Source organism: Nannospalax galili, unplaced genomic scaffold, assembly GCF_000622305.1.
Source record: "Nannospalax galili isolate Female #2095 unplaced genomic scaffold, S.galili_v1.0 scaffold4203, whole genome shotgun sequence".
NCBI lineage: Eukaryota > Metazoa > Chordata > Mammalia > Rodentia > Spalacidae > Nannospalax > Nannospalax galili.
The window spans coordinates 229,588-230,294 of NW_008348958.1; positions in this window are offsets into that span (position 1 = coordinate 229,588).

Genomic DNA, 707 nt, shown 5'->3' on the forward strand with positions numbered 1-707 from the left:
CCACTTGCCCCCACCTGCGGGGACCCTGTACAGGTAAAGCTCGGGGGGGACCACTCCCTGAAAGGAAAAATGGGCGAGAAAGAGTAGACGGAGCCCAAGCAAGTCCACTTGTCAAGGGTTCGCTTTATTGAACTGTAAGCTTTCCTTATATACAGTTTGTATTTAGAAGGGGTTGAAGAAGTTGGTCAAGAGGTTACAGCATTTTTATGGGTATGGGGTGGGGGAGTCAGCAATGTGACTGACCATCAGGTGTTCCAAGAGATTACTGCATGACTTATCTTTTCCGAGAACTGTTTGCAAGGGGAAGAGAAAGATAACCTTGCCATAAATTCTTTCTCAAGGTTACTAGTGCAGGCAGAATGTCCTGCTTAAGTCAACTGTTTGTAGAGCTATATTATATTTTTTGGTAATGAATGTTGTTTCTCCAGCTCCCGACACCCTGCCCATTAATGTACTCTATTGTAGATACAATAAGGTCAATAGAGTCTCATTTGTGTCCTCTTATGTCCTTCAGTGTGGGTCCATCCACTGGAGCCTGATTAACACGTTAAGAGTCGCAACCCTGAAAGAGACTGAATCACCCTTTCCCCAAAGCCATGGGTTGTCAAAAGTTCCCCAGGTAGGGCTGGGGCTTTAGACACTTCCTTACGTTAATGTTGGGGGTTTTTTTCGGCTTGAACTTGTGCATGCTGTCACCATTGCTGAGT